This window comes from Balaenoptera borealis (genome assembly GCF_965194805.1).
Source record: "Balaenoptera borealis genome assembly, chromosome: 8".
NCBI lineage: Eukaryota > Metazoa > Chordata > Mammalia > Artiodactyla > Balaenopteridae > Balaenoptera > Balaenoptera borealis.
The window spans coordinates 53,747,091-53,771,004 of NC_138865.1; the positions used below are offsets into that span (position 1 = coordinate 53,747,091).

General features: G+C 42.0%; 1 long non-coding RNA gene across 1 annotated transcript in view; it reads right to left on the reverse strand.

Moving 5' to 3' along the window:
- The window catches only part of LOC309632939, a 361,309-nt gene that overhangs the window by 328,073 nt on the left and 9,322 nt on the right, over positions 1-23,914 (reverse strand). Inside the window, exon 2 of the long non-coding RNA XR_014247160.1 lies at positions 23,207-23,248. This is a non-coding gene — a long non-coding RNA (uncharacterized lncRNA). The remainder of the gene's footprint in view (positions 1-23,206; positions 23,249-23,914) is intronic.

Sequence of the window (23,914 nt, forward strand, 5' to 3'; positions counted from 1 at the left end):
TCTAACGTTTAAGTTCCTAAGAAAATGTGGTGTGAAAATTAAGCTCCCTGAAACGGAGTTTTTAAAAGATCATTTTTGTATTCCCAATTTCTAGCTCAGTGTCTTACACCAAGTAGAACCTCATAGTTTTGATGAATGAATGAAGGTTTAAGTTGCAGTAGCTTTCAAATATCAGTGAATAAAATAGGCTAAATAACTTAAAAAGAATTTTTTTTTAGTAAAAGGGAGCAGTATCTTTCTTGAGAAACTGAGAAAACTGAAACATTGGAAATAATACCATTCTGTATCTTAGGTCAGACCAAAAAAAGTATATAATATAAATATACACATATATATACATCCAAGAGAATTATCTGCAAAATGTCCTTCTACTTAACAATTTCAGAGCAGAGGCACAAATGAACTCTCGAGGCTTCTTTCAGTAAGATGCTTGCTAGCAGCTAATAGTGTGTTTTGAGCAGTTGCAGGGCTCAAAAGCACAAAAGCACTGTATAAACTCTAAAATAAATAGCTTGAATTGTAGTTTTAAAAAAAAGAACTAATGAAAAGGGACGTAAGAGATATAATGAAAATAAATACTTCTTCGTCTTCCAACTTCCCTCCAGGGAGCAGGTTATGAAAGATAGCTGGAATAGTAACTGTGGAATAAAATTCTTCCAGGGTAGAAAGTAATTAGGGGTGAGTACATGAAAGCCCAGGTTTAATTGTTCTTTTTAATACGGTGAAAGAGGGCATTCATCATACAACTCTGAGTGTCCCATTAATGGAGCCTACCCCCAATAGAATATTATAAATTAATATTTTTATATGTCCTGTAATTATTTTGTGAGTAGCACATTTGTAGTGTATTGTACTGGGAGTATGTTAGAAGCATTAATCAGGTAAATGTCATCATTGAGAATACACAACTGTATTTAAGCAATTTTAAGCAATTTTTTTTATACTTCAATATTCCAAGACCCTCATGAAGATGACCAATAATTTCTTAAGCTTCTGAAAGAACCTATTTCTAGTTCTAATTCACTCTCTGATATTGATTTCTAAGATTTCTCTAGAAAGCTTATTTAGGGCCATTTTTGGATCCAACCAGTGGACAAGATAGTGAATTTTATTTACAACTTCACATTTCTGTTGGCTCATCAGTGCCTGGAGGTACACTGTAAACACCCAGGACATGGCTGCCCGATTATGGCTTCACTTTCTCTTGTCTAAATTCTTCTCTGGAGCAAGTAGGGATTTTGTGACACAGATGCGTCTTCCTGGGCACAGTGCCATATGGACATAAATGGTGGCCTTAGGGCACTTTAGGCAATCTGGTTATAAATATCTTCTTGGGGCTTCCCTCGTGGCGCAGTGGTTGAGAGTCTGCCTGCCAATGCAGGGGACACGGGTTCGAGCCCTGGTCTGGGAGGATCCCACGTGCCATGGAGCAAATGGGCCCGTGAGCCACAATTGCTGAGACTGCGCGTCTGGAGCCTGTGCTCCGGAACGGGAGAGGCCGCGATGGTGAGAGGCCCGCGCACCGTGATGAGGAGTGGCCCCCGCTTGCCGCAACTGGAGAAAGCCCTCGCACAGAAACGAAGACCCAACACAGCCATAAATAAATAAATCAATAAATAAATAAAATTAAAAAAAAAAATTATAAATATCTTCTTATTCCTAAATACTCGACTGACAAGGTGATTGTGTCAGCTAGGTTAAATTAAAAACGAAATATGCTGTTGAACCATGTTAAGCTGTCCTTTTCTTTCCCCTAAGAAATTCCCATATGCTTTTGCAGTTGATACAAACGTGCCCACAGCCTGGATTGTGACTCAAAATGCAGTTTCCTTTCAAATTCATCCTAGTGGCTTGGAAATCGCCTGGCTATAATCCTGAATCAGCCACTGACTCTTCATGTGACCCTGGGCAAATCATGTTAACCTCTCTGCACCCTCACTTTGCTCATCTATAAAATGGCAGTGGTAATAGTATCTGTATCTTTGAGACTTGCTGGAAGGATCATGAGTTAATACTTGTGATGTATTCAGAACTTGGCCACACATAAAGGCAACATCAAGCTTATTACTATTTCCCCCCCAACTCTGCTACTGAAAGTTATCAAACAAGATATTTACTCCTAGTGAATTTTAGTTTCTCAGAGAGTTGACAGAATGAGATAAAATATGTATAAGGCTTGGAAAACTATTCAGGGCTATGTGAGGGCTTGCAAAATGCCAAAGTGAAGAATTAAACTAGTAAATAAAACAAAATAAGATTTTTTTTAAGCTGCTAAAGTAATTATTCTTTGTTTTTAAATCTTACATTTTCATATTTATCTTTCAAGAGAAATCCTTATTGTATACTTGAACATGCATATGTGCGCTTATACATACACACAGCCTCCAACAAAGGGTCCCTCATGGAATTAAACTTCTAGTAATGACTCCTTGTCAGTACTTCCTTGTGTTGATCATGTGTTTTATGGAACAGAGACAGAATTTTGCAGCAGGTATATTCATCCAGTATCTTGTTATATACAATAATAACCTTAGTAACTTTTATTAAAACAAAATTATTTATCATATGCTTATAGTAAGTGTGGAATTATAAATGCCATGTGATGGGCAATTTAGCCCAGATGTGTTTCGAATAGGTGAAGCCATCCCTCCTTTCCACAACACCACTCTTTCTTTTATACACACATATACAGACATACACTCCCAATCTCTCTACAAAATCTGGTAAATAAACCTGGCAGCTTTCTAAAGCAGGTGTTGTTGTGGGTTTTTTTTTGGTTGGTGGGGGGGACTGGGTAGCTTGAATATATGATGTTTCCATCCTAAAGTAGGCCTTGAGAAGGATGGTGAAACAAGTTAAGACCAGACAAAACGGAGGCTTTACGGGGCTGTGCCATCAAGCTTGGAGTCAGCTCATCAACACTAAAGATGCTGATGAATCAGAAAATCAGAGAAGAAGGCTTCAAGTTTCAGTCTCCAGAGACAGGTTGGCCTCAGAGATTTATTTTCAGATCTCCTTTTATTTGTCTTCACTGCATGGTAAAACTTGGGTGGGCAAAATTCTCCCCATTCCAGGGACTCTGTATAGACTGCTGTAGGATTTTATGGGACTGATACTCTGTTCTTTTTTAGAGGGCCATTTATGCCCAGTGCCTTTCCTCCTCTTAGCCAGTGTACATCAGACTCTAAATCTTCCTCCCCCACCTTTGAAAATTTATGGCAGCTTTCAGCCAGGCCTGGCTTAAAGCCATTGACCTCTGTGGCCTGCGTTATTGACCAGAACACAGCATCTTCTGCCCACATAATATATGTCTCTTTATCTCCCTGAAAGGAAAGGAAATGACTCTTGGAATAGCCAGGAACACAATAAAAATGAAAGAGGCTTTCCCATTTTTTTGTCCGTGGCTTTTGGCTTTTCAAAAAGCCACACTGGGATCCATATATGTGCCAGGCAGTGCTTTGAACACAGCATTGACAGGGCGCCCTTGGGAGCAGGTTTTGTAGGAAAGAAGGCCTGTCCCAAGTAAAATCACTATTTTTTAAGTTCTCACACCTTGAGCATGAGTGGAATGAACAGCCTTAAGGCAGCAATGCCTCAGAACTGAATACATAGACACACTTACACAGGAAACCCATGGAGACACTCATGAAAAACACAGCAGGATTCACAGCTCCCACCATGCCCTGTGGGGCGGAGGGTCACCGTGGCTGGGAGCGCCATGAGCACTCATCTAGCCCAAGCTCCTAAATTCCCAAGTGAGAAAATCAAGGACCAGCAAGAAGATACAACTTATCCAAGGTCACAGAGCAAAGAGGTGTTAGCAACGGACTCCACCACTAATGTATGAAGCACTGTATGACCTTGTCCTTAAAAGTACCCTTCCCCCACCCCAAGTATTCATTCTCCACAAAATACAGATGCAGAATGCCGTGTAGTAGCAAGGCTTGTACATAACAGTCAGCAAAAGCCTCTTGCCTTCCCCTTTGAGGTATTATTTCCCAAATCCAAATCCCGTACTCAAGAATCCTCAGCTGCCCACAACAGGATACCAGATGCTTCTCACTGTCACCTTCAGACAGGAGTTGAGAGCAGCCAGAGAAAAACCCTAAAGGAAAACAATGCAGAAAGGGGCACTTACAGCTTTGCAGCCTTGGACAAGTTTCTTACCCTCTAACCCTTCACTTCTGTGGGTACAATAGGAATGGGAGCGCCACCCCTCCCAGGGTTGTTGTGAGAAGTCATAGCTGGCAGAAGTGCTCAGTCTATTTAAGTGCTATTGTTACAGCCTGGGCTTGAGAAAAACTGTGTCGGAGGCATATGCTGCTGCAAAACACTCAACATGAGCTGGAGCATTTTATCTGAGTGAGCCAGGACTTTCTGGAGAAGGGCTTTGGCAGAAGTCATGACTTTTAGCATAGCTGTAATTCACTAAGAGCTGGCCGCTTACGTTCTACCTACAGCATTAGTCCTCAGGTTTAAAGGGCAGAAAACCTAGGTGGTGCCATACGCCTTGCAAAATACCAGGAATATGTTGATATAGTCAGTTCTGTTACATAAACTAGAATCCAGAAACAAGATTACTAGCAGAAGACATTTACTTTCTACCTATTTATCTCTATGATCTACCATAAGCAGTCATGTCCATCTAAAAAAAAGTTAACGGGATTAGACACAGAAGGCTCCTTATGAGTTTTTCCATTTTCCATCACCATTTGATCTCTGCTTGCTCCTAAGCTTTGTAAGCAGTTTCAAGGAGAAAAAACTTTAGCAGCGGCTACAGCTTAAGTGAAATCTGGGGAGGGAAAACTTTGAGATGAGAAAATTCTACGTGGTACCTTTTTTTTTTTTTTTTTTTTTTTTCACTTCTCCTGGAAATTTAGAGAAAACATGAATTATTAAATTTTAGCTGTAAGACATCTCAGCCCAGCTCATATAAACACCAAGGATCCATGGAGCCATTTAAGAACCAGTGCACTAGAGGGTTAAACCAGGAGAAGTCATATTTCCTGGTCATTTAAGTGTCAAAATAAGGAAAAGAAAACTGGAGACTTGTAGGCAGGTGAGGTTTTAGTGTCTTGCCTAACCAGTAATACTGAAAAATATGAAACTATTTTGGGGTCTGTAGTTAACTCCTTAGACATTTTAATGAGCCATACTCCTATTTATGACCATAAAATTTCCCTCAAAAATGAAAGAAAGTGTCAAACTACTGGGATGTTAATAGCACCCTTAAAACTATGTCCATATAAGTCAAATGGGACCTTAAAATATTTCTGTCCTCTTTAAAAATCTCAGGTTTCTCAGATTTTTCTTTTGGGAAATAGCGTAATTAAGGGGCCTAATAATTCAACCCTAAAAATTGAGTTTCCACATCATGTTTTTAAAAATCAATGTCCAACAGTCGGGAATTGGATGAATAACCCAAATATGTACCAAAATGATGGGTTATGCAGACTTTAAAGTTTTTCAAGAATGTCTAATGACATGAAAAGATAGACACTGTATTAAGAGAACTCAGAGTTTACTTACATTTTTAATCTATATATACACATAGAAAAAACTCAAATGGCTAAGTGTTAATGCTACTAACAGCTGTTTTAAGTTTTTTCATATATTTGCATTTTTAATAAGCATATTGCTTTTATAATAACCAAACCACAATTGTTACTGGAAAGTTAGTTTCTGTGCAGTGTTATTTAATTGCGGAAGTACTAGAAATATAACTATTTCACCTAGAAGGCTGTCCCACCTGAAGACACCATTAGAACACAGCTTGCATGCCCAGAGAGAGGCACAGGACATGTGTATACATATATTGTGTTTCTAACAGTACTTTGTTTGCATAGACAAATGTCATATACAAAATATCTCAACTTGATTGGCCGTCAGGGTACATGGATGAATTTCAACAGACAACACTGATTAGTTGTAATCCAAGTGCTTATTAGAAAGTATAGTTTCAAGCTCAATGTCACCTAATAATTTTCAGTAGCTCAGTGGTGAGAAATTCGATTTTAATTTTTAAAAATTAAAGGGACTTCCTTGGCAGTCCAGTGGTTAAGACTCCACGCTTCCAACACAGGGATGCAGGGGACGCAGTTTCGATCCCTGGTCAGGGAACTAAGATCCCACATGCTGTGAGGCGCAGCAAAAAAAATAAATTTAAAAAATAAAATAAAATAAAAATATGAAAAATTAAAAATAACAGATCTGTTATTTCAAAACTACATCTCCTCCAAATATTCTATAAAGTCTATCCCTAGATCAAGCAGGGAGCTGAGTTCCCATGGAATTATTTATCTGACTTACACCTGGGTGTGACACCCAACTGTTTCCATTGAGAATCACACTAAGAGAGGAAAATGTGATACATGTCAGTGAGGTTGCTGAGAGTGTTAACAATATCACCATGTTTTCTTTAGAAAGACCTCGGGAAGAAATTTCATTTTGACCTTTTAGTAGCAAAGAGCAGGCAAGATTCTCTCGAAGAATTAGTTTGTTTTCATCTTGTGGGTATTATGAATCCACTGACCCAGGTCCCTTTTCCAATGGCTGCCACACAGCTCGGAGCCAAATGTGCGGCCCAGCTGCAGCAAATGTGCGAATCAATGTGGTGTGTTTTTAAACCTAATTCTTGACTCAATTTTATGTTCCCACCATGTTTTCCTCTTTTTGTTTCTTGCTTTTTAGAGAAAAAAAAAAATTTCTGCTGAAGTCATACACATGCGTGGGAACAAAAGGACAGAACTTAGGGTGAAAAGCAGCAGCCTCTTGCCCCGCTGCTCTGCCTCCAGCCCCATTCCACTCCCTAGATTCAACCTCTTTTAACTGTTTGTTTTTAGTTCCTTTAACAGTTACCTCCATAAATCTAGATAAGAGGCTTAACCTCTTTTTCTCCATTTATCAACTTGAGATAATATCTCTAGACACCTTAATATGAAAAGGGAGGATTTAGCTCATTTACTCTAAACCTCCTCCTCTTCCAAATGTTTTATATTATTATTTTCAGTTCTTCTACCATTCTTACCTTTGCAATTTTAAATACATAAACCTTCCAATCAGAAGCCCCCACTTCCAATTTTTTTACTCATTTGTAGGACTGTGAGCTACCTAATTTTTAAAAGCGAAGACAACTAACAACACAGATGCCAAAACAATAAGGCCAAAAAGTCTTCATGATGAATCCAAAGCTAAATAGTTAAGGAGCCCTAGAAAATGTGAAGGATGGTAACACAGGCTAGGTGGTTCTCAGACACCAGGGTAAGCTCAGCTTTATCATGGTGTCGGCCTCATTTATGGTTAAACTTAACATTAGGGCTTAAACTGAAGTTTGAACGATGAGTTGCAGACATCTACCCTGATACTCAGGTGAATTCCTTTCAAAATTTGTTGTGGTTACTTGAAGTCTTAGGTTTCAAAGTTTGTCTTTCCCTAAAAATTTTAAGGCACTTGTTAAATACTCCTTTTTTTCCAGCAGAGAAGTTTTTTTCTCCTCCTAGTCTCCTATTGCCTCCCATCCAGAAGTTGCTTCAAGGGCTCAGCGTGAGGGATTGTGTTGACTTCCCGTGGGGTGGGGGGCACAGGTCTAACTCCATAACATCCTCGCTATGGTTTAACTCGGTGACACCCTTCCCGTGGGCTCCTCACCCTGACACACAGACAAAAGGGGGACCTCCCAGAAGAGCAGTTAGGGTGGCTCTGGCAAAGAAAACAAGGGCAGCGAGCTGGACTTAGCCTCCCACCGTTCAGCACCAGCCTCGCCCTGAAAAGACGATAAGGCGGGTCCTGACTGCAAGTACGGCGGCTGCTAACCAGACAATAATTAACCCTGCACCCTTGTCTCTTCCATGAGCAGGTGTGGTGGGCAGTTGAGAGGACACAGGGAAGCAGCAAGGTGATGTGGGAGAGGAATCAGGGAAACAGTTGAGGCTGTTAGAACTATCCAGGTGTTAGAGTTGGGATCTAACGTAGATGGGTGGGAGGCATGGCCAAAGAAGTATGACAGGATGGCAGGAATTCTGACGTGAGGGTATGCATGCATTTGCAAAATTATGTTTAACATTATAACATTGTATGTTTGAGAAACATCTTAAAAAGGAGTACATGAATACCTTGCTCAGAAATTTCTTGAGTGAAAAATCGGAAGTTACAAAAGGTTGAGAAGCACTGCTTTAGAGAGAACCTGTGTACTTAATTAAAAACACCTAAAACCCTTTGATTCAAATGTGCCATAATTGATTACATTTGCCTGCTCTTAATTCTCTAGTATAATAGAAAAATTTATAACACATCATTTTAAATACCACAACATTGCTTTAAAAAAAAAAAAAGTTAAACACCCCGCCCCCAGGTCTGAGCGTTGGGGGCAAGTGAATAAATGAAGTGGCAATTAAAGGGGAATCCGGTGGCAGCTTTGTTTTCTAATTTCTTTTAACAGAATGGGCCATTAGTTTGTATTTCTACCCAGTCCCTCTCAACCCTGCTGCTCTTAAGTGCTATTTATTTTTTTTGCTTTTAGTTCCTTCGGACCCTCTTGAGTGAGCCTCAGCCCATCCACGACTGAAATCTTCAGCAGCAAGGACTTGGTGCCCACCAGAGGCTCTTCAGCTTTAGTTTGCTCAATAATCATCCAGCAAGGTTGTTAAAGATGGGCGTTTTTCACCCCACCCTGTCCCCATCCCCACCACCAGGGCTAAAGGAGGAACTAATAGCCTTTACCACCAGAAAAACAAAATTCCAGGGCCACCAGGATGACCAAATCCCACATCTCTGAGATCCCTGGCAGCCCTCCCTCGTCCATCCCAAAGTCCACATTTAAAATCTTCTCTTCCACCACCTCCTCCTCCTCTTCTCCCCAGAGGAAAACAAACAAAAGACAGACAAGGACGCGCCACTGAGTCCTTCCCAGCGGACACTCCCAGGAGAGGGCTCTTGGTTAATTAAACCACCGCTCTCAGAGGTTCTCATCAAGCAAAAGAGAAAGTTCTCTGTCTTTAAAACTCTCCGGGAAGTCCAGGGTAACATTTCCTCTCGGAAAGCTCTCCGCCACGATTTTCCCAGGGCTGCACTTGAGTGAAACCCCCAAAGGAAATTACCACTTAAACGAGGCAGGATGTGCCGGCTGCTTGTTCGGCCTCTGCCGCGCACGCCGCCCGGCAGGCAGCGCAAGCGGCTAACGAGCCAGGCGAGGGGCGCCCAGGCTGCGCGGGGCGGGGTCGGCGCCGGCGTGCGGGGTTTCAGGGGCCAGGTGCGCGCACACCGGGGTGAGCCCGGTGAGCACGCGGGGGAAGACAGGCCTCCGGAGGCCACTGGGGAAACTGACGCTGCGAAGCAAAGCCATCTGCTCTTTTCCTGCCAGGTCCTTCGCTGCCCTACCCCACCTCTGTCAGGTTGGGGGTCGGGGGGCGACAGAAAATGATGGGCCTGCTTTGGGGCCCTGTCAGCCCATCTTGGAACCTCCCAAGCTAAGTGCAGAGGCCTCCATAGAGCCAGAGTGTAGGCTCCGTGAAAGCAAGAACAAGATCTATTTTGCTTTGCTTTTTTTCTCCTTTTTTTAAAGATATAATTCAAATACCATAAAATTCACCCTTTTAAAGTATAGCATTCAATGATTTTTAGTGTGTTCAGGAGGATGAGTAACCATCTAATTCCAGAGTATTTTCATCACCCCAGAAAGAAACCCTTCTTCCCATTAGTAGTCACTCCCCAATCTCTCCTCCCCAGACAACTAGTCTACTTTCTCTCTCCATGGAATTGCCTATTCTGGGGGTTTCATATAAATGGAATCATGCTCTATGTGGCTTTTGCATCCGGCTTCTTTCACTCAGTATACTATTTTCAAGATTCATCCACGTTGTAGCATGTGTTAGTACTTCATTCCTTTTTATTGTGGAATAATATCACTGGGTGGATTTACCACATTTTGTTTATTCATTAGTTGAGGAACATTTGGGTTGTTTCTACTTCTTGACTATTAAGAATGTACCTGAATCTTCATATACAAGTGTTTAAAGGAACTATGTTTTTGTTTCTTTTGAGTATACTTAGGAGTGGACTTGCTGGGTCCTATAGCAGCTCTATGCTGAACTTTTTGAAAGGATCTGTTTTTATCCACTGCTGCAGTTCCCAGTTGATAGCCTAGCTCCTGGCACATTTCTTTGACAAGTGGATGAATAGAGTTAAATAAAGAAATTAGGACTCAAGTGCGATTATGAGTTTTTGAACGTGAAAGCATTTTATACCCTATTAAGGGCAACACAAATGGGATTTACTGTTATTCTTAAGTAATGAAGAATAAAGAAGTTCCTAATCTGGGACCTATGGAAGAGCTACAAGAGGGTAGGGAATCCTCAAAAATTGTCTATAGAATTGTTTGAGTACATACAGATGTAGTGTTGCCTTCAGATCAAACAAGAGGAGTGTCTAGGTGTGCCCTGCTCTGGCTTTGCCCCTCTCAACAGGACATGGTGCTGGGAAACCAAGGGAACGTGCCCACTATAAGCCGGCCCCCTCCTTTTGTGATGCAAGTTTCTGCTCTTAAACCCTGGACTTCCCAGCCTAAAGAGCCCAAGCTTCTTCCCCAGGTCCATCCTCCTGAGGATAACCCATGCCACTCTGCTTAAAGGACGGCTGTAGACAGAGGTGGAACCTGCAGGGTAGGATTTTATAGCACAGGTGCCCAAGTGGCCCTCTCACAGGGTGGGATAGCACCAGTGATGGAAAGAAGCGGGGAGGGCAAGCTGTGGGCTGAAGTTTAGCAGCTGAGGGATGATGCCCAGCTCCACTCCCAGCCACTACTTTCCAGTGAGAAATGACAAGAAGTCTAAGAATTCTAAATATGAACCTGGCCTTCCAATTTGGATTCCTTTGAAGAGCTCCAAAAGGGTGATAGCATCTTTGACATTATGGGCAGAGTAGGACTGAGTGGGATGAGGAAAACCCTGTGGCATATGGTACATGGGCCTGCATTTCCCTTTGTGCTCTGTCCCAGGTCTTTCTTGTGAGTGTTGCAGGGGACCAGTGCACCTGGATATTTTTTCAAGACGGTATATAGCTGTCAGATTCTCAAAAGGCCTCAGGAAGTCTGAACCACAATGAAAAGAATTGAAAACTAAAGGGAACACCAGAAAAGAAGTCAGAAGTTCTGAGTTTCAGCCCTTATTTCTCCACATGCAAGCTAGATTGAGAACTCCTGAGCCAGATGGTCTTTGAAAAGACTCTGGGGGCAAAGTGTATGATATGTGAGTTTTCGAAAATCATTTGTCTTTAGCCTTTTTCAAACCAATTTGGCAGAATGTATCAAAACTTCCAAAATGAGGTATGCTATTGGCTTGCTCAGAGGCAGTGGGCATCCTGGTCTCCCTGCTGCAGAAGCCCAGCAATGGAAAGAATCCCAAATCAGGGCAGCAAAAAGGTCTCTTTGGTGTCAGGCTAAGGGACTTGGAGTTAACCTTGCTGATGGGGAGACCTGTTGAGTTTTGAGAAGAGAAGTGGTTCAATGAAAGCATTACTTGGGGGAAGGATCAAAATAGAATCAATGAGGTAAGATGATATAGAAAGAGGCTGAGGCTGTTGGGGTACCAAAGGAACCCTATTACAGAACAGCATTTTCTCAACTGTGTTCCTTGTTTTTCTAATGATCTGAGACATGTTAATAGGCGTTTCCTATTGTTGTCCAATAATCTAAGGACATGCTGAGTTAGAAAGTGAGGTTTTTCATTACGTGATTCCCAGGACCTCTAATAGAGTTCTACTCAGCACAGTATTTTCCCTTTATTAATTGCCCATGACACTCCCCATCAATGCCTCTCACTCCCTCATAGTTCACTACTAATGGTGAAGAGCATGGGCTGGGATGTGCAGTGGATACAAACGCTGCTGCTGCCACTAAAGATGACTTCGTAAATCACATATGTTAGGTTAGAATACCTTCATCTCTTTAGGACTTGGAACTGCCACCCACGGACAGCTCTGTTATAAAGTTCTTGACCTAGAGCAAAAATCTACATTTTTATCTTTTCTATACCTTTAAATTTAAAAAAATTTTCACTCAAACTAAGTCTTGGGGATACAAAAGTAAGACATCAACTGCTGCTACCTAGTTGGGGGGACAGATAACTGGTCAGACACTGACCACCCTTAAGAGAGGCAGACCCAGAAGCTTCACCAAGATCACCCAGAAAAGACATTTACCCTTACTTTGGGGACTTAGGGATTACCCTCGAGATGAGGGGAACCTAAGTCACACCTTGAAGGATTAGCCAGAGACTCCCCAGAATGAAAAAGAGAAGAAGAAAGTCTGTGCAGAGCCTTGAGGTATGAGAACTGGGGAAGGGTGAGCAGTTCTTTGCTGTCAGAGAATGGACTAGAGGTCAGGAAGTTAGAAAGATGGCACTGGTCAAGTACCAAGTCCCGAAGCATTACAACATGAAGCGCTGTGTGTGGCTAGGTTAAAGAATTTAAGAAACCTATGGTAGAGTTTTTAAACTAAGAACTAACATACTAGACTTATATTTTAGAAAGGTCATTCTAAGTCTTTAAGTCTCTATTTCCTACCTATTAAGTGAGAATCACACTGCTTCCAAGGGCTAGCTGCCCAATACGCATAGATGCCAACACTCTGGCACAAGCTTTTCGAGAAAAGAAAGAGATTTATCGAGAGGTCGACCGGCAAAGAGACAGACGACAAGACTCTCAACCTGTCTCCCCACCCAGCGCTCCGGGCGGAATTTAAGGGGTTGGGGCAGAAGCTGATTGGCTAGTCTCAAATCAGTAATCAAGCTACTCATGCTGCTGGAAGACAGATTTTCCTTATTGAAGGACTTAATGCTTTGTAAGCGGCTCAGGTGACGACATTTCTATCCTTTGAGTTCTGTAGGCTGAAGATTCTTGGTTGGGGGTCGGGGGCGCCGCTGTCTTGCAAATGCTTAGTGCTGTCTGTAAAATAACTCCAAATTTCACTAATCAACAAGTTATTTAAAGAGCCAAACCACTTTAAGCTGGCCAATGTTTTACATGCTGTTTCAAGACCTACCTTATAGAAGTGTTCTGAAGATTAAATGAAATTACTCCAATGCATTGAGCACTCGGTGCACTTAGTTTTGATGAGTAAAATTATTATAAACCCTAGTTCTCATTGCAGTCTTCTGATTGGAACATAAGTACAAAACACATTGGGGTAGGGAGGGGGTCAGATGAAGAGTGGATTCAGTGACTCTCTCAAGGTCACTCAGCTATCAAAGGTGTGAGCCAGGACTGTCTGGCTTTAAAGCTCATGCTTTTTGCTTCCTACCCTGACCAGAAACTTCTCCTTCCATCTTTTAAAACTTTAGTTCTGCGTTAAGAACATCATTTCAGAATCCCCTAGAAACCACGCTGGCTTTTCAGAGAGACACTAACAATTACCTTTTAAGAGAAAAGCTTCTAGATCTCCATGCCTTAGCCCAAACTCTCAGTGTGCCACGGCTTTTCAACTTAGAAGGTATCAGTGGTTTGGAAAGAGCTAGAACCCGCTTCCCTGGGGGAGAAAAGCCTGGCCATGCCTCTGCGAGTCTCTCATCACAGCCTCACTTTTTCAGTGTAACCAGCTCCTCGGAGTCCCCAAGACAGCTTCTGAGGGCGCTGGCACGGGCCAGCTCCAGAGAGAGCAGGGATTCTCTGCTCCCAGCCCGGGCAGCAGCCCCTTCCTCGTGGAGCTCAGAAGTGGCCCGTTCTTTGTGAGCTCCAGCAGCACTGAGCAAGGTGGAGGGTTTGGCTTGGTTTGATTCCTTACTGAGCTCAGCACCATTGGACTTTTCAGAAGATATTCTTGAGTTTCAGTTCACACCCCATTGGATTTCACTTCAACCTGAAAACTCACAGGGAAGGTCAGCTGAAACAACTGAGTTTGGGCGGCTCTCCCCTCAGAGCCATAAATCACACTGCTGCCACTGAGAAAAGGAAGAGGGGAACTGAGAAACTTGGCCTATCCTGATCTCATTTGCCCCAAGTGTATGTGAGGGTTGTGAGGGGGAAGTTGGAAAGGGCAGGCATTTTCATTCCACACCTGCTTAGGTTTTCATTATGAAATGTTTCCATCACGGCGCTGAGGTGTGTTTCCTTAAAACTAGATTCTGCCTGATGTGAATAGGCTGCCAATACAGGCCTAAATGAATAATAATAAATGATAACCACTTAGATGCACTTTATATGGGCCAAAATACTGCACCAAGCCCTTGACTTTCATTATTCCATGTGATCCTCAAAATAAAACCCCATGAGGTAGGTACCATTGTTATCACCATTTTATAGAGGAGGAAACTAGACTTAGCTAGAAACTTGGCAGAGCTGGGATGTAAACCCAGGCAAGAGACCATCACCACTCAGACTGCACAGGGAATTTTCTGGCCAGAGGCCCAGGGAACCCCCTCTTTAAGCAGATTGGAAGCAGGGGACGGGGTGGCCATGGGGCAGGATTCCCTCACCAGGGTGGAGCTGGAGGTGCTGATGAAGGCCACCTGCTAAGGTCCTTTCTGACTCGATGCCTCCCTGGTGCTCTGGCAGGTCCAACTGGAAGAGAGGAAGGACTCTGTCCCTCTTCTGCAGCATGGAAGCCCACCCGACTGGGGACTCGTCCCGGAGTCTCCCCCACTCTTGCTCTCTGTGAGCAGAAATCTCATTAACATTAATGGGAGTCGCCCCTCTGCCTCAAGGGGGACATAGACTTCTAATTGCTGCAAAAGGAGGCCTGGGAGACCTCACCCCCACTACCACCCCCCTCCCAGTCCTATGAGTCCTTTCCCACCACCCTCCACTGGGGCAGCAAAGGCCTGGCAGCTGCTCTCCCCAGCTTTTGAAGGCCCGCAATTCAGCATTTGATTTGGTTCCTCAGATTATTAAGTCATTTACCAAATAAAACTCATGTGCTCTTTAGAATGTCCTTTTTCAAAAATCTATCACAGCAGCTTGTTTCCTCCAGCCCCCTCTGAATTCCTTTCTGGGTGCCTATGGTGAAAGGCCAATTCCAGTGCAGTACGGAGACACGGCGGGTCTGGGGTCGGTTTGGTCTGCATTCCCTCAACAGAATCTTTTTTTTTTTTTTTTTTTCAATCCCCATCACAAGATTATAATATTCTGATTCACACGGTCTGAAGCTGTTTTCTTTTTTTTTTTTTTTTTTGTAATACCTGCATGAAGAGCGCTACTCCCGCTCTTCCCTCCCCCTCCCCCAAGTTATGCAGAGCAGAGCATAGGCCCATTCTGAGACAGGGACACCTGGCCGGGGATTGGGTGACAACTGAAAGGAACTGTGCGAAGGATCTGGAGCGAATGCTTGCGTTGGGCGCGGGACAGCCAGGGTCATCGCAAGAGCCCTGTGTGCGCCCAGCCCACGCGGCCCGAAACGGGGCCAGGCCGGCTCTCCTAGAACGGAGGTGCTGAAAAGCCAACCACGACGTAACTACAGCGGAGGGAAAGCAAGAGAGAAAATGGTGAAGTCAAACAAAGAGGCAGGAAGAAAAAGCAGAGAAACAAAAGTGTTTCTCCCCCTACAGGGTGAAAGGAGCCGCCGCCGGAGCCCCAACTCAGTCCCCTCTTGCCATCTAGTGGCCATGATGCGTGACTGCAGCGCAGGCTGCTGCGGGCGATCTTGATGCCGGGTGGTGCCGGGAGACGGCTGTCTCCTGGTCCCCAGAGAAGACGTACCCAGCAGGGAAAAGGCTAACTTAAGCCAAATTCAAGGCCAGGAGAGCAGACCCTTCTTCGTGGAAGGGCTTGTTTGTTTAGATTCGAAGTACTGTGCAGTTAAAGAACAGATGTGTGTCTCGCTCAATCTGCAGGTTAAGGGAGGTTGGGATTGGAAATTTCCCAGCCCTGAGCAATTTCTTTAAAAGGATTCACATGTGCAGCACACATTTAAATCTCCCTCAGGGAAAGCCGGTTCTCTAGTAATAAAGACTATTCTTCCATTTTCCGACGCTATCCAGAAGCCAAATATTCTTAAGTTTTGAAGCGGATGGAGCAAGGATGACGTTACATGGCTTCGTCGGCCGGAATCCACTCCCTAATGGGGGAACCCCAAGTTTTACCCTCATCTAATAATTAGCTTTCCTTTGAAAAATACATAATGCAGGACCTGGCCATTTTTTTCTCCTCAAGATTTTACCCATTTCCAAACACAAAATATTTGAGGTTTCCGATGATAAAAATCTTGGTACTAGCGTTCACTGATGAAGTAATATTATAAAATGTAGAGCTTCTCAGCAGTGAGAACTAAGATATTATGAATTAAATACATATGCACATAGTTAAACTTTTATATGTATACCCATATGTGTACCCTGAATGATTGTTTGCTACAGACTTTGATATCTGTCCATGCCAAAAATTCTTACGTGTGTTAGATTCTAAGACAGTACAACAAAAAGTATATACAGCCTCTCAAAATTCCGCTTCTCTGTGCCTATGTATACACAGGATGAACAATTGTAGACCTAAGCAGCCGTCTGCTTTCTCTAGGCTCTTCTGTGTTCTTTCCTGATCACTATAAATGTATACACTTTTTGACACTGACAGATAAAAGGTGCAGCCTAGATCTCTCTCCATACGGAGAAGGTCCATGGTGTTTGTTCCACAGCACATCCCAGTGCAGATCTGGGAGGTCCTTGACCATTCTGGGGGTGATAATGTATGCTCCTTTATGTGAGGCAAGCTATACTTTACTTAGGTACTGAAGACCGAGGGTCTAAGGGTCCTAGAGAAACTTCCAGTTAGAGATGCATTGGCTTGCTCGGGGGCCAAAGGCCCTGTGGTAATTGACTCCACTTGAAGCCTGACCTCCAGAGCACTTAGCATGGCATAGTCAGACAAGCTGGCTTGGTTCTGTCTGTACTGAATTCAAAGGGCTGATTCTTCGCTTTAAGAGCCAAATGAGCTCAAGGATGGCAATTACAGGGAAGACAATAGACCCTCATGGAGATAGGAGAGAAGGAAGATGTTAAGGAGTTTGGCAGTCGCTTTGGTTAAGAAGTTATTTCACTTTGTTTTGTGTTTTACCCTCAGAGATTTCATCTTCTTTTCTCCTCATGTATTCACCCAGGGCCTAACCTTAGGAAACTAACTTCTGCAGGTAATGAAAAGTATTTCTCTTGAGGCAAATGGCATGTGATCTCTGTGGGCTCTTAGGTAGGAATCAGTTGGGAAAAGAACAATTTTCTGAAGCAGCAATGCCTGTGATAGATGATTAGATTCACAATAGCATTTAATATGGGCTCTTATAAATCCATCTTCCAAAATTTCAGCCCCAAACTGGATGCTAATAGAATCTGCTACAGCATGACCCTTGAACTCAGCAAAGACAGGTGAGTCACTCCCTCTCCCACTCTCCTCCCAGGTGCCCCAGATCACTGATAAAATCCGAGTTAACAAGGAAGGTGCCCTGAGCAGCTTCTGCTGGGAAGATGTCTGGAAGCACTTAGCTTCCTACCACCAATGTACACAGCTAACTAAAGCAGTGATGGAGACTTGATCAAGACAATATTCTAGAAGCCATAAGGGGGCATAAGCCATGGAGACAGGAGGAGCAGGGAGCAAGGCAACTGGTAATGGCAAGAGAACTGAGTGGCAGAGTCCCGGGAAAGAGGCCATAATGGCAGAGCTCTTGAGAAGGCAGCAACTGACTTGTGAGGGTGTCAGATGACACAAAAACACAGCCACTCTAAATGACCTTTCACATCTCAGTTCAGCTGGCTGAGAGGATGCACTGGCCACTCTTTGCCATTTGTTTCCTCACCCCTCGGCAAATAGCTCAACAATAACCCCCACCACCTGAGCGTACTGGGTGTGTCGCCCATTCCGTAAAGAAACAGGGATGATTGTGGCACAACAAAATGAGCAAAATGTCACTTCTTTTTGTTCATGACCCTTGCCACCCACTTCCCTTTAGAAATGATCCCGACTCTCTATTAATTTGTCTCTGGGGAGGGGGGGATGTTTAGCAGATTGAATTCTCCAAAGGTGCCCACAACAATATTTCTCATCCCACTTGTCCTTCTACAATATGACCTTGTCATTCTGCCATGGATGTGTTTGGGCTTGTGACTGCTTCAAACAAGAGGACAGGAGAATTGATCCTTGTGTGGCTTCCAACGCTGAGTAATAAATGACAAAGGACACACCTCTTGATGTGTGGCCAGGTGATAGGGACGGTAAAGAGCCACGTCAAGGACAGTTCCAAGAGGGATGCCCATTTTTCCTCATCGTGGCTAGGGTACCATATCTCCTCCAGTCTAAGATGTTACATATGTAAGAAGGATCATCAATTCAATGAAGGCATTTAGGAAACAGAAGAACCACCACTACCATGTTAAATGTGCCATCTATTATATGATGCATAAGAAACATTAAAATAGGAGACAAATGCACAAAATGCAAAGAAATATAGTAAGTCCTTCAGCATGTCTGGACGCTTTTCAGTACGGTCTGAAAGTACAGGGAAGGAAGGTTTCTGGATTTTATAAACCCCTGATTTCACTTGTATGTGCAAGCAGGACAGATTTATCTCCTAGGCACAGTGCCTATGGCCCACGATACATCTAGGACTCTACAAAAATATTCCGATTTCTTTTTAAGTCAAAGGAAAAAAAATTAACTTTTAGGCTGAATAAAATGTTTTAATATAAAATAGGAATATATTCATTTTTATACCAGCACACTCATAAAATATAATTTTTAATATGTAATCTATTCAATTTAAATACTTATAGTAAATATTTAAAATTTAATATTTAACGTGTTTTATCTAGGAAAGTCACTGAGCAGCTGCGTTGTCTTGATCACCTGCTAAAGAGCGTCCGACATGTACAAGCTTCACTTTTCACCCTCTCAATACCCAGATCGCAGAAGGGTTTTTTTTCCGCTCAGTACTTCCCTGTTTGGAGTCTAGATGGCCCCACTGCTCTAAAGTTAGCTGCGTGAAGTTCTATGATTGACAAGGACTGTCCTAGGCCTCCTGTGGAGCAGGCGGAAGTTACTTTTTGGTGGCGATAGGATTCTGCGTGCCCCGCTGGAGGCAGGCCTGGGATTTTTCATGGCTGTCAGCCTTTTAAACCCTCAGTCCCCAAAGATAATCCATGGAGAGTAAAACCTGGCCATTTTAAGCTATACTTGAATTACTGAGCATGCCAAGCCTGCATGAAAATTTTAAATGTCTAGGAAAATAAATAGGGTGCATAAAAAGATTTTATTGAAGTTCTCCCAATCGGAAAAAAACAGTAAATGGCTGCATTTTTTTTTTTTAAGCATCAGAGGAAGTCCCTGCAATTCATTAAGAGATCTCTTGGCTCCCCTGAAAATAATGGACTCAAATAGTTAGGGACAAACTGGCAGGAAAAAATACAACTCCCTGAAGCTATTTCATGCTTAGGGAGATAGCTTATAAAATTTTTTAGTGAAACACTAAATTTTCCACTTTCAGAATTCTTGGCCTAGTCTTTTAGACTAGATGATTGCTCATGAAACCACGGAAATGGTCTGAATCATTCAACTCTATTTTCTCTAGCTGCTTGGGATGGACATACATGCAAATGTGTGTGAAGAGAAGCAGACGAAGCAAGGTGTGTTCTAAGAGCTTAAACCCCTACTCAGAGCATTCTTGGGACAGGAGGATCATTTCTTATATATCTGCTTTTAATTTGTGTCTTAACATCCACAGAGGCTTCTTAACCGTTGTCTTCCATCTTGGCCACTATGATTTACTCCAATAATATAAACTTCAAATTCCATATAAATAATAGACGTGTTTTCTGTAATGTGAGTTACCAGCAAGATTCGGGACCTCTTGCCTGAGAAGTAGCACAGATGGAGGCTAAAGGGACAAGGCAGGAGTAGGAAGCAGCCTTGTACCATAGAGTTCCCTGTTGAGATGTGTGCCCAAGCACTGTGTTATCTTTGGGAAAAAATAAGAATCAACTAAACTTTCTCAAAATGTGCTCAGGTGAGAGGTCTAAATACTCACAAACTGATGATTACATACTTATGTGTGTGATGGAAAATGAACTTTATTTTCCAATTGAGGTGAGATTACTCAGTATTGCACATGGCATGGTAAGTTCTAAGTCCTTAGTAAAGATATTAAAACTATGAAAAGGTGTTTAAGTCAGTAAATGAAAGTGAGGGGAACACAGGTGAATGGTCTTTGTTTACCACAGGTGCACTGCTGGGAGTGGGTTGACAATTTACTTTGAAGCCCTAAATAGTAAATATGAATAAACAGCACATATATTGTGTCAACCCTATTGTAAGTTTGTTACCTGCATTGATTGACCCACTTAATCCTCACAACAACCCTATGAGGTTAGCTTCTACTATTATGCCCTTTTTACAGATGAGGAAACCGAGGCACAGAAAGGTTCAATAACTTGCCCAAATCCCATGTGCGCCATTTTCACTGCTCTCTTTAAGCACGTTCCTGTCCTTCCATTCTATTTTCAAATAGAGACTACATCAATAAAAGGCAAATGACAATGTCTAAGTTTTAGATTAAGCGATGTATTACCATCACCTTCCAAAGCACAATAAAGTAGAACACTCTAAAAGTAATTATATAAAGAGGGCCGGGAATCCCACTCTGATTGTTCTCTAAGTGCCTCTCATTGGGCCTGTTTGCCAAATGAGCTGAACTCCACTGGAAGCAAACAGAAGCCAATACTAGTCTTTCGAATAACTACCCCCACTCACTCTGCTCTGTGAAATTGTTCCACTTGATACATGCTTGGATAGGTTCCACAGCTTTCTAGGCACTTTCTGGTGAGAAAAGTTCTCCGGCAAGTGTTAAATAATTAAATCCCAATCAGTGTAATATCAAAACTGCAACCTTCCTTTAATTCCATCTCCCCACCTCCACCCTTCCTCTCCCCACCACAGCCCCCAACACTGGCCTATCTCAGGCAAAGAGAGGCATGGGTGACTTTTCATCCTGTTCAAGGTTCAGGTCCTAGGTAAGGGAAGACTTCAATGATCTTACTTGCTTGGGACATTGTACTCTGACAGCAGGACCTCCTGTGTGGTGCTTGTACCATAGTTGGCCTCTTTTTCACTGGGCTTTGGTGGTCTCCTTGGCCTTCTCTCTGCTGGGAAGGGCAGTTTCCCTGAGACAGACAATTCCGTCTATGGCTGGCAGGTTGACTGCTCCCAGTCTTTGGGCTTCTGTTGTACCACCTGTGGCTGGGTCTCTTTGCCCCTTGTTTCATATGGTGCCCTTGGTGAATGCCTTTAAGATGGCTCACAATGGGGCCTGTTTAAGGCATCCACAACTAAACTCTGGGGAAACACACCCATTGGCAGCAGGTAGGCAGGCAGCATCAACCTGCATCTCACCCTTGCATTCCCCACAGTCCAAACAGTGACATGGGTGAGTAGGAGGTGAAAAACCCAAGGTGTGGGAATGGAGAGGGGCAAGTGTCACAGAGGAGCAAGAGAGAGGAAATCACACCGAATGAATCTAAAACCCACAAACTATTCCAGAGCACAAAAAAGGACAGAATGCTTCCCTTTGTTTTATAAAGCCAGAATAAACAGAATATCTAAACATAACACAAATAACACCAAACAACAAGAAACACTCCAGGTCAATCTTACTTATGAATATAGACACAAAAAATCCTAAACACTAACAAATACAATTCAGCAGTATATTAAATAAATGATATACCAGAATCAAATAAAATATTTCCCAGGAATGTAAAGATGGCTTAGTATTAGGAAATCAGTCTATGTATGTGTTTATATATATAGTTGTTGGAACAGATGTACAGTTATTTCAAAGGATAATGACAAGATAGTAATAAAGTTCAATCCTGATTCCTTATTTTAAAATATATATATATTTTAGCAAACCAGGAATGTAAGGATCTTTCCTTAACATGAGGAAGAATATTTAACTTAAACCAACAGCCAGTCATTTTAACAGCAAAGCAAGAACTAGAGGCATTCCCATTAGCAACAGGAATAAGATGAAGATTCCTTCTGTTCCCATTATTATGTACAGGCATACCTTGTTTTATTGCACTTATTGTGCTTCACGGATACTATGTTTCTTACAAAATTAAGGTTTATGGTAACCCTGCACCAAGCAAGTCTAACAGCACCATCTTCCAATAGCATTTGCTCACTTTGCATCTGTGTCACATTTTGCTAATTCTCTCAATATTCCACTTTTTCATTGTTATTTTGTTTGTTATGGTGATCTGTGATCAGTGATCTTCGATACTACTGCTACAACTTACTAAAGGCTCAGATGATGGTTAGCATTTTTTAGCAATAAAGTATTTTTTAATTAAGGTACGTGCTTTTTTTATACATAATGCTATTGCACACTTAACAGACTACACTATAGTTATTTTATACAAAATAACTTTTATATATACTGGGAAACCAAAATGTTTGTGTGACTCACTTTATTGCCATATTTGCTTTATTGTGGTGGTCTGGAACCAAACCTGCAATATCTCCAAGGTATGCCTGTAATAATGTCTTTAAACAGTGCATTAATATTTGAAAAAGAAAAGAGATATAATTATTTTAAGTGAAGAGATGACATAATGACTACACGCAAATAAGTATCACATCCTATAACCTTAAAACTCCAAAGCATCTACTGAAAAACCGTCAAGATTTGATACAAATTTGATACTTGAGACAGGAACATAAATTAAAATATTGATTATCAGTGAGAATATATTTTAAATAGAAAAACAGCAAAAAGTCCTACTCACTATTTTAACAACAAGGCACACAAAAACCCTAGGGATAAGCTTATGTGCATGAGCTATATGAAAAAAATCACAAAACCTGCTCATGGGACATAAAAGTAGAGAGATATATGATGTTACTGGATGGGAAAATGAATGTTGTAAAAATGTCAAATTAATTTATATGTCTAAATGCAATCCAAATCCAAATCTCAATGAGATTTTAATAATATTCGACAGTGTAATGATAAAAGTCACCTATAGGCAAAATGCACATGAAATGCCAAAAAGACCACGAAAAGAAAGAATAATCAATGAACATCAGCCCTACCAGAAATAAAATTTAAGGCCATAATAAATAAAATAGCATGGCTGAAATTTTAGGAAAAAATTAAATTAGATCTTTCCTAAGGGTAACACTAAAGTAAACTCCAGGTGGCTAAGTGAGCGCAAAACCCAAAAGTAGACAGAGAAACCAGTACCTTTGTCGTTCCTTTGCGAATAGGACATTCCAAAACCAAAAGCTGTTGAAGGAAATACAAAAAGGAAAACTTAGAAGATTTAATGGAAAGGAAAATGTGAAATTTCTGTAAGTCAAAGAATATAATTATCAGAACTAAATGAAGACCTCTCCCCTCCCCCTCAACAAAACTGAGAAGAAAATTTGCTACAAGTAAGACAGACAAGGTATTTGTATCTATCCATAATGAACTCAGAATTCATACACTTCATTAGAAAACATACTAAAATCTTCACAGAATAGTGGATATAAGATATAAACAGTCCGAGGAACTCCAATAAAACAGAGAGAATACTCAACTTAAGTATTAATTTTTAAAAGGCTGAAAAAACATACTATCATCCCACCAAACTAGCTAATGCTAAAAACTGATACCATTCAGTGTTGGCTGACTGTGGGGTATGGCATTTTCATACCTCAATAGGATTTGCAAATTGTTGCAATCTTCATAGAGAAATGTAACCATAAAAATCAAGAGCCTTAAAATAGGATTTGATCCAGTAATTCCACTTCTAGGCATCTATCCTAAAAATATATATTAAGAATGTAGGGCTTCCCTGGTGGCGCAGTGGTTGAGAATCTGCCTGCTAATGCAGGGGACATGGGTTCGAGCCGTGGTCTGGGAAGATCCCACATGCCGCAGAGCGACTAGGCCCGTGAGCCACAATTG